A 13627-nucleotide genomic window follows, 5' to 3' on the forward strand; every position below is an offset into this window, starting at 1 on the left:
AATACATTTGGACAGGTACATGTTTGGTAAACATTTAGAAGGATGTGATCTCTCTTTATGATACGAGTCGTTATACCTTCTTGTCGTTATTGGAAACTTGAGCATGAAAATCAAGGCTGACCCTCCATTGCAGTACTGAGGGGGTGCTGTAGTGTGTGAAGGTGCCGATTTTTGGATAAGCTGTTAAACTGCAGCCTCATATGTTCTCTCAGGTGGTGGGTTTAAAAAAAAACACAATTTGAAGGAAGGGATTTAAGCCTTGGTGTGTTGGATAGTATTTATCTTTCAATCAGCATCACAGAAAACAGATTGTCTGGTAATTATCATATTACTGTTTGTGGGGGCTGGCTGTGCACAAATTGGCTGCAGCATTGTCTACATGGCAGTATCCGCTTCATTTGGCTGCAAAACACATTTGGTTACTGGTGTCCAGTGGTCGTAATAGGATACAGAAGGAGGCCATTGAGTTTGGCTCTCTGTAAAGAAATTCAATCAGACCCATACTCCTGCTTAATCCCAGTAGTTTTGCAAATTTATTGTCCTCAATTCCCATCCAGTTTACTTTTGAAATCATTGTTCTGCTTCCAACTCCCTTGTTGGTAGTAAGATCAAGGTTGTCACCACTCATTGTAAAATAAAAGTTCTTCCTCGCATTCCCTCCTGCATCTGTGTTCCCGAGTCCTCGTATGATCAGCTAATGGGAATAGCTTTTCTTTGCCCATTTTATAAGCTTGGTGTAATGGTGTACACTTCTATCAGATATTCCTTCAATCCCAGCTTCTCTAACATTACCTTCTCACTAAAATCCCTAATTTCCTGGACCCATTCTGGTAAATTTCCTCTGTAAAGTACCATAGTCCCAGATAACACTAGGCTGCTCTCCCCTTTTGAGGGCTAGAGCTGACTGGTGGTGATTTAACCCGAAGATCATCACATCTCAGATGAGGGGCAAGGTTGAGAAGGCGATCCTTCATGAATAACCACACCGGTACGGGAATTGAACCCACGCTCATGGCATCGCTCTGCATCACAAATCAGCCATCTAGCCAACTGAGATAATTGACTCCCTGAAATCTCACCTGCACCTCTGAGGACATTCACATTCTTCCTAAAGTATGACCAGGACTGGACCCAATATTCTCACCCAGATCTTTCTTTCCCTTGACTTACAATAATTTGGTACCTTGAGTGGCTCGACACCTAGGCTGGAATTCTCTGATGTCGTATGCCCGCCCCCACTCCCAGGGAGAATTTGGCACTCAGCCAAATCTCCATTCACAACAGTGGGACTGGAGAATCCCAGCCATGGGCGAGGTTGGAGAATCTGGCTCCTAGTTTCTAAACAGATTTTGGATTTAGAGTGGTAACTTTGGAACTGACAGCTTGAAAAGTTCTTAAATTTTAAAGAAAATGCACACTATTTTTCAAGCAAGTCTACATGCAGTGACCACTCCAGTGCATCCATTCAAACATATGCACGAAGACCCAAATAAAATCTTGGTAAGGCCGCTCATAGCCTGGGAGAAAGAGATGGAGCCCTTACAGGAAGTGGAGTATGAGGAGCTGTAGTCAAGTTAGATGTGGGAATTGGTGGAATGCACTTTTGCTTGAGCTCACCACTGGTTTTATTTAGGCAAACCTAACTAAATGACCACAAGATTTCACTCAAGGCTGGCTGAAGTTAGTTGTCATTAATGACCAATAAATTTGAAGGAAATTGATCAGTGGTTTTATTCTGGACCCCATTGAAACACTTGGCATCTCATATTCTAATAATGAAAATAAAACCAGTGGTGAGCTCAAGCAAAAGTGCATTCCACCAATTCCCACATCTAACTTGACTACAGCTCCTCATACTCCACTTCCTGTAAGGGCTCCATCTCTTTCTCCCAGTTTCTCTGCCTCTGTCGCATCTGTTCCAATGATGCTAACTTCCAAAATGGCGCTTCTGACGTGTCTTCCTTTTCCTGAATCAAGGGTTCCTCCCCTCCCCCAATATGGTTGACAGGGCACTTAGGTGTGTCTATCTCAACTCCCAAACATCTGCCCTCAGCACTTCTCCCTCCCAGAACCATGATAGGGCCCTATCCTTGTCCTCACTTTTCACCACACCAGTTTCCACATTCAAAAGATCATCTTCCACCATTTCCGCCAACTCCAACATGATGCACCACCAAAAACATCCCCCACCCCATCAGCATTCTGCAGGGACCACATGCTCCATGACGTTCTTGTCCACTCCTCCATCACCCCCAATTCCTCATTCCCTTCCCACAGCACCTTCGCTTACAATCGCAGAAAGTGCAACACCTGCCCCTTTACCTCCTTCCTCTTCACTGTTCAAGGCCCCAAACCTTACAGGTGAAGCAACATTTCATTTGCACCTCCTTCAATTTCGTCTACTGTATTCACTGCTCCCAGTGCAGTCTCCTTTACATTGGGGAGACTAAATGTAGACTGGGTGACCACTTTTCTGCACACTTTCGCTCAGTCCGACCTTCCTGTTCCTCGCCATTAATTCGCCCCCTCCTCCTACACATTACCATCTGTTACTTGTTCTTAAGTTTTGTTTTCACAGAGTGCTTACTCTTGTTCTGCTATTAACACATTCTGCTTTCTTACTTTTATGCCACTATCAGCACCTTCTTTAGTATTTAACACAACAAATAACACTTGCTTTGTCTTGTGTCCCATGATTTGGCAAATCTCTCCCAATTCCCACCTATTCCAGACCCTCTATTTTGCTCCACCTGCTCCACCACCTCTTAAACAGTATAAAATCCTTCAAGTTTCTCCCTCTTTTTAATTCTGAAGAAGAGTCACAGGGACTTGAAACATTGGTGGAATTTTACCTCTACACCCGCCCCGGAATCGGGGCTGCCAGGCTCGCAGAATGGATTTCTCCGTTGGCCTCGGGCGGGATTTTACGAGCCTCGCCTGAGCGAGGTCGTAAAATCCCGGCCCGTAATTCCGTTTCTTTCTCCACAAATGCTGTCAGACGCAAGGTTTTTATTTCAGATTTCCAGCATCTGCAGTATTTTGTTAATAAAAATTTTGTTCAGTGTTCTTTCTTTCTATCTTCACATATGTTTGTGTTCTCATCCATTTCTGTCTCTTTTGTTTCCCTTATCCATTTACCTCTCTATTTCCTTTTTGTTTCTCCTTTATTTGTTTCTCCTACTTTTCATTTTACGACTGCAGTAATGAGCTGGGGATGAAGGTTCAGGTTGATTTATTTAGACTCATTGAAGATCTCCACTCTTAAGTCCTCACGACAAATTCTTTTTCTGATCTCTGCCTCTGTACACTCAAGGATCTTTCGTATTTGGCAATCACTGCCTTCCTTTCTTTTCTGTGCCTGGGGCTCTCAGAAGCACTCTTCACTAGTCCAAAAATATGCGGGTTACATTGATTAGCCATGTTAAATTGCACCTTGGTGTCCCGGGATGCGTAGGTTAAAGGGATTAGCGGGGTAAATATGTGGGTTACGGGGATAGGGCCGGGGTGGGATTGTTGTCGGTGTTGACTCGATGGGCTGAATGCTCTCCTTCTGCACTGTAGGGTTTCTATGGTACTACAGTAAAAAAAGGTACTTTTTTTCCTGGTTCCTACTCTTTCTTTACACCTAGTTTAATGTTCTCTACCCTCCTGGGATTCTCTGTCACATTCAGCATTAGCCGAATATTGCTGAAAGGTTTTAAATTGCTGACTTCCCCTCTTTTGATTTTCTTCACTGTTGCGTACTTCAGCCATCACCACCCTTGCTGATTCCTATGCTCCTCCATCATTTTTTGCAAGCAGTGCCTTGTTATCCTGCTTGTACACTTTTAGTTTTTCATACACTCAGAGATGCAGCTTTTCACACAGGCAACCAAGTCAATTAGGATGGTATACCAGGATACTCTGGGTTACTTTAGTCCCTATGTCAGATATTAGTTGAGATTTTCCCAGCTGTTACCAGCACTCATGTGTTTGAAACTCACTCCCTCCCCCCCACTCTCTTTGTTTTGGACAAGATAAAGGACAGAAGTCTGAACTAAAATCCAGTGTCCATTTTCCTCGTGCCAGGACTCAAAGTCAGATTTTAGAACAAGGGTAACCAACCATTTAAATGCCAACTGCTGAAAAATAATTGTGCATCAGGAAATTCACATATTTTATATCCAGTACATGCAGATTCTCAGAATCTTACATTTCCTCACAACCTCCTCAGGTCCTCTTCTTAACTTTAAAAGGGGACTGCATTCAGCATACAATTTTCTGGAACTTTCCTTTATTTAAACAAGACAGCTAAAATGGTTCTCAAAAGGTCAGATGACTTTTGCAACTTCTGTTTCAAGTCTCTAGAAAGTTTGTGATTGAATAACTATGTGTGGGAGCTAACCCCAGCCCAAATGGACATAAGACAAAATCCATCTGTTGGATTTACATCTGCCACTGTTTGTGGGCTCACCTGAAACTCAAAATCTAAAGACCCTAAGAATCCTTGGCTCCGAGCTTGATACTCAACAAAAGAAAGCTGCGGAAGCCAGTTTATCATAAGTAGGTGTGAACACACCCACCTCACCTCCCCTTCTATTCTCCATTATGTACAATGGCTGCTAGCTTTAAACCATTTTGAGTGGACAATAGAATCATTTGATCAGGTGATTACCTGATTGAAACTGTCTTCAAATAACAAATCTATTATCCCAAGAACTAGAGAGAAACCAATCTATCTGCAGAGAATATAGCAAGAAACCGCAGCTGTAGGAAAAGACAGTAACATCCACCCCTTATAAATCTGGAGGCATCTTAAAGTCCTATTCCTTTTCAAAGTCCATCAACGCAGAAACATGACCTTCTGGTGAGAAAACCAAGTGACTCACTTAGTGACCTACTAACTAGCCATGTCTTTGAGGGAATCCTGCAATATATATCCTGATATATGATTCCAACTATTGAAACCAACTAGACTATCATTAAAGAGTGCAAATGCGTATTTTACATGTTGCAACAATGCTTTACTTAGGATGCACCAAAGACATTAACAATGAACTATTCATAGAATCATAGAATTCTTAGAGTGTAGAAGGAGGCCATTCTGCACCGACCACAATCCCACCAGGCCCCATTCCCATAACGTCACATATTTACCCTGCTAATTCCCTGCACTAGGGTCAATTTATCATGGCCAATCAACTTAACCCGCACATCTTTGAACTGTGGGTGGAAAACGGAGCACCAGAGGAAACCCACGCAGACATGGGGAGAATGTGCAAGCTCCACACAGACAATGGCCCGAGGCTGGAATTGAACCTGGGTCCCTGGCGCTGTGAGGCAGTAGTGCTAACCACTGTGCCATCGTGCCGCCCCACAAAATTCCTTTGTTTGCAATTTATTATTTTTTTCTTGTGTACATGTATGTGTGGGTACTGAGTGATTGACATTGTATTAGACTTTTGGGTACGTGTGAGAATAAATAATCCTCTATCTAAACCCATGAAAGCTTGCTGCTGATTTTTTTTAAAAATGGTCACACACTCAGGGGTTCAGAAACATACATACTTTCTTTTCTAAAAACAAACACATATTATAGATGGTAAGGGGAGGGAATCAGGAGCTCGGTTCTCTCTCATTCTTGTCTATAACAATATATTCTGTATGGGGACTTCCCTCCAGAATGGCATGATAGTGACAGCATTGAGTGATTGGGTTGACCCCTGAATTATTCCACAAACCATTCCTAGTAGTACCTAGATGCTCTTGTTACAGAAAAGACACTGGGCCCTGACAGCATCCCAGTTGGCATGTTTCCCACCAGAATTAGCTTCTCCCTCCTCCCTGCCAAACTTCCAGTATAGCGATGATGCTGGTATCCATCTGGCAATGTGAAAAATTGCCCAAGGAGATGCTAGCTACAAAAGAGCAGGACAAATCTTTCCTGGAAAATTACTGACATCTCAGGTGGCCTCTATCATCAGCAACTCGTAGAAATCATCAATAGTGTCATCAAATGGTATCAATGACCTCAATAAATACTGCATCCAATCCAATCAATTTGTTTTATGAAACATTTCTTCCCTAAATTCAGGAAAATATGCCATTTATAGATTTTTCTTAAAGTTTTACTTGGAGCCTTTCTAAGTTTTGCTTGACTGCAACATATTTCCACTAGACCTTCAACCTCTATAATTAGATGTTATCCTTAATCCCAGAGCGGTCTTGGCCTCACTTTAAATGTTCATGCACTTTTAATGTACTTTTAAATCCATTATTGCTTCCTTTTATATCACCTGCAAGCCCATTTTCATATCAGCTTTTAGCCCTTCAAATCTCCCATTTCATCTTCCCACTACATTTCTATACTCAATATATCAGTTTAATATTGATCTGTTTGTCTAAGGAGTTCCATATAACTTGGCACCTCGTCTTTGCCAAAATAAATAGATTTAGTACTTTGAATCTTATATTTGAATATTTCTCATGTTGATGTTTTCTAACTTTTTGTCCAGACAATTTGGAGCAGTTCCCTTTTTACTTCACTGAACTTTATATTTATCCAATACAATGGCCAGAATTCTCTGATGTCAGTGAGAACAGAAAATTTGGCCAAAATTCCATTCACTGTAGCGGGACCAGAGAATCCCAACCATGGGCAAGGTCGGAGAATTCCGGCCAACAACATTACCTTTGACATTTCATTACCTTTTTATATTTCTTGAATTTAACTAGTCTGTAGCCACACATTGCTAACGGTTCTCTGAGTCTCCTGTGTGCTTTTTACCCATTTCATTTCCAAGAGCAGAATTGAGCAATGCTTCTTTCCTTATTGGACTATAAAAATACTGATCTAAAAGACATAACTGGATATATTGTAAAAACAATTCCCCACTGTTACTGCATGTATTACCTTTATACATATATATATATATATATCTGTTCCTATCCAGCAAATCCTTTCAATGTGTATCAGACAATGTATAAGTGAGTCTGAATGATGAGTTATTTCAATTTAAGTACGCTCATCATGTTTCTCAATCTGCATGCTACACTTCCAGCTGGAATTTTAACAGTCACTCAATTCTGTGCAAAGATTTGCACCTACATCCACTCAAAATGATTCTTACAACCTCATGCAGGGAAAAGCCATATCACTACCATTGATAGATGTTACTGATGAATGTTGAATGACAAACAGTATTTCCTACATAACCAACTTGCTGCATCTTGTATACATTTTTAGTAGGCAAAGCATGCAGCAACATAAACAAGCAAACTGGAACCATAACTCTCTCGATACAGCCGACCAGTGCAAGTGGTCTGATCTTAAGATCCCTGTTTTGAACATCCACTGGAAATTCTGTTATAGATTATAGCTCAGTGGTTCAACTTGTATAACTAAAGATTTATCATCTCAAGACACATGTCACTTCTAGTCTGCTTTTAGCCAGCACAGACACAGTATGCAGCAGTAACTGACTTGATAGCATCTGACTCCTAGTGAACTAGAATTGCTGAAATGGAATGCTAAAGTAGCTTACGTAGGCAACAATACTATGGCTAGAGAAGGATAAATATTTCATTGCGATGCACCATAGCATTTTATCTGAATTACTCTGTCTCAGCAATTGCTCTTCACTGAGAGAGAACTTTTAATTTTAAGCACAATTGGTTGGACATTCTTTCAATAATTTTAGCAAGAAAGAAGATAAATGTATAATGTCGGTAGGGAGTATTCAACAGCTATTTATTGATATTTCAGGGCTGAGTTTAATATTTTCTACTCCAACAATTATTAATGAAAATCATTTTTTAAGATTGTTGACAGACTAATGAACTTGTGCAATGTAGTACTTTTGAGTTTTTGAAATGGGGACATAAGAGCACAAGAATACAGAAGTCATGGTAGAATTAAACTGGATATTAGTTTGGCTACAATTACAGTAATGTGTAGTTTTGAACATTCCATTATGGAAAGGACATTGATGTTGTCAAGCACATTTGCAAAGATAATGAGCAAAGAAAGTTGGGAGTTGATTTAATTGAAGATTTTAAAATTATGAAGAGTTTTGATGGAATTAATATGGAAATATTATTTTTCTCGGCATTGATTATTTAAAATTATCACTAAAGTTGGAGCGTGGAATCTTTAAGGCAGAGAGTACTGCTTCTTTTATGCAAAATTTGGGAGGAACACATGAATTTATTTGCCACAAAAATTGAGACTATCACTTACGTTGCCTCTGTCACTTCTCTCCCTTCCTGATGCTCATTTAGCCAAACTGCCTCTAAGGTTCTGCCTACCCAAACCCTGAACTTGTATCTTTCTGTCATTTTCCTCCTATCTCCTCTCATGCCCTTTCCATCTTGTCCAATAGACCCACATCCTGCTCACTCAATCCCCTTCCCACCAAACTACTGACCACCCATTTTCCCATCCCTGGCCCTCATGTTAATTGGTCAATTTAGCAGTTCCTGCCCGCAGGTACTGTCCCTCTCCCTTTACGATCTCAGTATCTGTCACAAGACCACATATCTTGATCCTTCTATCGACCCCATTTTGCTTGTTTGATACCCATATTTAGACGAGCAGAAATTTCCTTCAACTAAATGTTGGGAAGACCAAAGCCACTGTCTCCAGTTTCTGCATTTCTACCCACTGACTCCATCCTGCTGCCTAAACACTTGCTGAGGCTGAACCAGATTGTTGGAATCTTGGAATTCTATTTAACCTGAAGATGATCTTTTAATCCCAGATCTGCTCCACCACCAAGACCACTTATATCCACCTCTATCCACTCCTATCACAGCTCATCAGTTGTTTCATCTTTCGTTACCTCTGTACTTGACACTTCTTTTGCTCTCTTGACCAGTCACCCACCTTGCATCTTCAAACTTGAGCTCTTCTAAAGCTCTGTCACTCCTATCCTAACTTACTCCAAGTCCAATTCACTCATGACCACAGTGGTTCATGGTCCAGCTTTGTCATAACTTTAAAATGGGTGCATGTGAAGACAAATCCAAGGAAGATTAGATTTGAATATCAATGATCTGAATCATCAGAGCTAGAAGCAAACTGGGAGATCTAAATGAAAATGTTTTGATTTCCCGAAAACTGACTTAAGTCCTCGAGTTGCTTCCAGATGCGAGGTCAGATTCAGAAGTAGCTGGCTCACATGGCTAGGTTTAAAGTACCACATAGATTCTCTTCTGGCTAATTTCTCTGTAATATTTCAGATAAAAGATATATTTTTCCTAGCTGTTACTCGTGATTCAATAATACATTGAAGATTACAGAACTAGTATCTTCAAAGCTATCCTTCTGCTCTCACTGATGCTCTATAATAGTACAACTAACATATCTGTATTCAGATGAACCTATTGTTACATGATGAAGCATCAGACTTGGTAAATCAGATGTCTGATGTGGTCAGGATTTCCACCCCATCTGCCAACGAGAATAGTGCAAGGGAGGGGTTAAAATTTGAAATTTCTAGTTCTGGATCCGATCTGCATTTCATTAGGTAAAACCTGAAACGTTAACTCTGTTTTTCTCTGCACAGATGCCACCAGACCTGCTGAGTGTTAGTCTCATTTTCTGTTTTTAATACTAATGCCAGCCTGATGTAGTTCCCCAGAGGCACAAACCATTTTCGTGGTCAGGCCTCATTTAAATGAAAGTGGCAAGCCGCCAGAGCTAAAAGAACACTGATGGGCAGCTCACCAATATGGGAAGGAGCAGGAAAGCCAGCAGCCCAACCAGGCAACTGAGTCAGTAGAAGATACAGATGTGGGAAAACGAGATTGGGCAAGGAGAAAGCAACACAAGATAAAGCAATCATCAGCAAGATTTTGTGAAAACTCAAAAAGCAATCCGGCTCTTCCTGTGAATAACTGTCCACAACATTTGTTTTTGCCTTTTTCTAAGTGGTCTCCTGCAATATCTTAAAGGGTCTGATTGAGATCAGAGATCAGAGCTTGCACAATGTTGATACTACACACTTTAGTTTTAAAGAGACTTCAAGCTTTTTCTATGTTATCAGAGTGCATGGGAGTGCTAGCCACTTATTTAAAGGCCTGCTTCAAATAAATTTCAATTCATCCAAAATTCTTCTGCCCATTTTCTATCCTGCACCATTGCCCATTCAATGACCTACATTTTCTTTAGTCCCTGCAATGCCTTTCACCCCTCCCTAATCTGTAACTTTTTCTAATCCTTCAAGCTTTTGAGAACTCTGTTATTCCAACTCTGGCTTCTTACATATTCATAATCCCTTGGCCCAACATTGGTTGCCATGCTTTAGCCAGCTTGGCCATATGCTTTTGCATTCCCTCCTACAAATCCAGACCCCAAGACACTGGCCTCTTGTGGTATCACCCTTCCCCCCAACCATTTATGGACATGTCCACAGCCATCTGAACCGTACATTATGGAATTCCTTGCTTAAAGAGATCTGCATCTCCAATACCCTCACCAATTTAACACCCTCCTTAAAATGTATATTTTCATAAAACTTTTAATGACCCCTTTCTACTTTGCCAATTGTCCGATTTTGCTGCTATGAAGCATGTTAGGATGGGGCGGCTCGGAACAGTTGATCAGCCACCCACACACAATGAAAGATCATTGAGCTGACACGTTTCTATGGGCGGCACGGTGGCACAGTGGTTAGCACTGCTGCCTCACAGCGCCAGGGACCCGGGTTCAATTCCCGGCTTGGGTCTCTGTCTGTGTGGATTCTGCACATTCTCCCTGTGTCTGCGTGGGTTTCCTCTGGGTGCTCCAGTTTCTTCCCACAGTCCAAAAGACGTGCTGGTTAGGTACACTGACCATGCTAAATTCTCCCTCAGTGTACCCGAACAGGTGCGGAGTATGACAACTAGGGGATTTTCACAATAACTTCATTGCAGTGTGACTACTTGTGACACCAATAAATAAAACTTTTTAAAAAAGTAAACTCCTTTCTATCTCTATAATTGTGTGCATCAGAACAGTGGAAATAACAAAGTTCTTTGGACATGTTGGGAACAAAGAACAAAGAACAGTACAGCACAGGAAACAGGCCCTTCGGCCCTCCAAGCCCGTGCCGCTCCTTGGTCCAACTAGACCAATCGTTTGTATCCCTCCATTCCCAGGCTGCTCATGTGATTATCCAGGTAAGTCTTAAACGATGTCAGCGTGCCTGCCTCCACCACCCTACTTGGCAGCGCATTCCAGGCCCCCACCACCCTCTGTGTAAAAAACATCCCTCTAATATCTGAGTTATACTTCGCCCCTCTCACCTTGAGCCCGTGACCCCTCGTGAACGTCACTTCTGATCTGGCAAAAAGCTTCCCACCGTTCACCCTATCTATCCCCTTCATAATCTTGTACACCTCTATTAGATCTCCCCTCATTCTCCGTCTTTCCAGGGAGAACAACCCCAGTTTACCCAATCTCTCCTCATAGCTAAGACCTTCCATACCAGGCAACATCCTGGTAAACCTTCTCTGCACTCTCTCTAACGCCTCCACGTCCTTCTGGTCGTGCGGCGACCAGAACTGGACGCAGTACTCCAAATGTGGCCTAACCAGCGTTCTATACAGCTGCATCATCAGACTCCAGCTTTTATACTCTATACCCCGTCCTATAAAGGCAAGCATACCATATGCCTTCTTCACCACCTTCTCCACCTGTGTTGCCACCTTCAAGGATTTGTGGACTTGCACACCTAGGTCCCTCTGTGTTTCTATATTCCTGATGACTCTGCCGTTTATTGTATAACTCCTCCCTACATTATTTCTTCCAAAATGCATCACTTCGCATTTATCCGGATTAAACTCCATCTGCCACCTCTCCGCCCAATTTTCCAGCCTATCTATATCCTGCTGTATTGCCCGACAATGCTCTTCGCTATCCGCAAGTCCAGCCATCTTCGTGTCATCCGCAAACTTGCTGATTATACCAGTTACACCTTCTTCCAAATCATTTATATATATCACAAATAGCAGAGGTCCCAGTACAGAGCCCTGCGGAACACCACTGGTCACAGACCTCCAGCCGGAAAAAGACCCTTCGACCACTACCCTCTGTTTCCTATGGCCAAGCCAGTTCTCCACCCATCTAGCCACTTCTCCTTGTATCCCATGAGCCTTAACCTTCTTAACCAACCTGCCACGTGGGACTTTGTGAAATGCCTTACTGAAATCCATATAGACGACATCCACCGCCCTTCCTTCATCAACCGTTTTTGTCACTTCCTCAAAAAACTCCACCAAATTTGTAAGGCACGACCTCCCTCTTACAAAACCATGCTGTCCGTCACTAATGAGATTGTTCCTTTCTAAATGCACATACATCCTGTCTCTAAGAATCCTCTCCAACAACTTCCCTACCATGACATCAAGCTCACCGGCCTATAATTTCCTGGGTTATCCCTGCTACCCTTCTTAAACAACGGGACCACATTCGCTATCCTCCAATCCTCAGGGACCTCACCCGTGTCCAAAGAAGCGACAAAGATTTCCGTCAGAGGCCCAGCAATTTCATCTCTCGTCTCCCTGAGCAATCGAGAATAGATGCCATCAGGCCCTGGGGCTTTGTCAGTTTTAATGTTCCCTAAAAAACCTAACACTTCCTCTCTTGTAATGGAGATTTTCTCTAACGGGTCAACACCTCCCTCCGAGACACTCCCGGTTAACATGCCCCTCTCCTTCGTGAATACCGATGCAAAGTATTCATTTAGGATCTCTCCTATTCCCTTGGGTTCTAAGCATAATTCCCCTCCTTTGTCCCGGAGAGGTCCGGTTTTCTCCCTGACAACTCTTTTGTTCCTAACGTATGAATAGAATGCCTTAGGATTCTCCTTAATCCTGCCTGCCAAGAACATCACCTGATATGATCTGATGTAATAAATATGCACACGGGTATATTGGCATATGCTGTACAATTTGACTCTAATCCTACTCATTTTCCAAATATGCTATCATCAGCCTAAATTACATAACATATGCCTGTGAATATAATTTGATATGTCTTGGTATGTCCTCCTAATGTTATGGCCCAATGAGGTAATAAATGAAATTTATGCATTTATGAATCTTCATCAGATTACTAACATAAAGTTTATTTATTAGTGTCACAAGTAGGCTTACATTAACACTGCAATGAAGTTACTGTGAAAATCCCCGAGTCACCACACTCCGGAGCCTGTTCAGGTACACTGAGGGAGAATTTGGCATAGCCAATGCACCTAGCCAGCACGTTTTTCGGACTGTGGGAGGAAACCGGCGGACCTGGAAGAAACCCACACAGACAACGTGCAGACTCCGCACAGACAGTGACCCTAGCCGGGAATCAAACCCGGTTGCCTGGTGCTGTGAGGCAGCAGTGCTAACCACTGTGCCACTGTGTTGGCCAAACATAATCAAATAATAGGAGGCCAGCATCCAAGAAAACTTAACAATGGCATAATAATTATTAACTCAAATAAATGGAAAAAGGTCAATGATTAGGAATAACTGTACAATGATCAATTGGCTTGACAGGTTAATTTAGTAGCCATACTGGATTTTAAATGTCAAAACTATGAGAGTGCTAATGTTTCCTTGCATTATACCCTTTTGCGATTGGTTGCGATGTAAAGGGCTACAAAATCAGTACGTC

The sequence above is a fragment of the Mustelus asterias genome, chromosome 3 (genome assembly GCF_964213995.1).
Source record: "Mustelus asterias chromosome 3, sMusAst1.hap1.1, whole genome shotgun sequence".
In the NCBI taxonomy this organism is placed as follows: Eukaryota; Metazoa; Chordata; class Chondrichthyes; order Carcharhiniformes; family Triakidae; genus Mustelus; species Mustelus asterias.